Below are 1,207 nucleotides of genomic sequence, written 5' to 3'. Positions count from 1 at the left end.
GAACCCGCCTCCCACAAACAAAATTTGTTCGTACAACGAACACACAAAAGACTCGCCCAGGAAAGCGAAGATGCCACACCGCTGGACAACAATTTACTAAAAAAATAAATAGAAGCAATAAATTGCTGCCCAGCTGAGCAACAAAAACGACTTACCCCGGCGAATTCTTCAATTTTTCTTTCTTTAGACAGAGCCGAAACCCATGTCTATCTTCGTTAACGGCAAGTAGCCAGTCTGATGCACATGCGCAGTGAGCAAACCGGAAGTAAGCAAGCTACTTACCACACAGCAACTCTTGCGCCTAGGTATAAAGTTATTTTTTAGTATATCTACCTGTTTTATTACTATAATTATGTATTTTAAAGAATATTTAATGAGTGCATGTAAATATTTTTCCATATGCTTATACCATATACTTTAATCTATCCTAAACTACAATACTAAATCATATTTACATGATTTACATTATTTACATTTGACGGATATTTATAGAACTGTATAAATCATATTTATCTTATACTACATTATAACCTATTCGCTATTTACTTATATATTTCAACCTTTAATCTTTAATTTAATATTTTTCTTGTTGATATCAAACTTTGTATTCTATAAACTCTGTATCCATAAGTATATGAATTTTCTCTCTTTATACTAAAACTATATAATAATTATTTCTTGAAATCTTGATGGATCTCCCTTCTCAATTTGGAAGATTGTTTCATTGATTTACGCTGATTTTGTTCTCATTGTCTTCAATGCTTCCTATGATATTTTTTAAATATTTACTTATACCTTCAAATTTCTATTTTTTAAAATTTGCTATCGTTCATATTTTCTTGTTGACATTAATCCCTATATTTCATGAATATTGTCTCTAAATACTTCTATTTAGTTTTAGTTTGTTATTGTTATTATTATTATCATTATTATTATTATTATTATTATTATTATTATTATTATTATTATTATTATTATTATTATTATTATTATTATTTGTCGCTATGTTTACGATCTTTTATTTTCTAGATTTTTGTAATAAATATATCTCTTTTCTACTAATAATACGAACTAGCTACTTTTTAATTATATTACTAAAATTCCGTTCCATTTATTAGAAAATCCTCTTATTAATTTATATCAATTTTATTATTATTGTTTTCCATAATCTTTTAAAATTTTGACTTTGCGTTCCTATTGGAACGTT

This window comes from Octopus bimaculoides, chromosome 2, assembly GCF_001194135.2.
Source record: "Octopus bimaculoides isolate UCB-OBI-ISO-001 chromosome 2, ASM119413v2, whole genome shotgun sequence".
Classification (NCBI taxonomy): domain Eukaryota; kingdom Metazoa; phylum Mollusca; class Cephalopoda; order Octopoda; family Octopodidae; genus Octopus; species Octopus bimaculoides.
Note: the sequence above shows the minus strand (reverse complement) of the source record.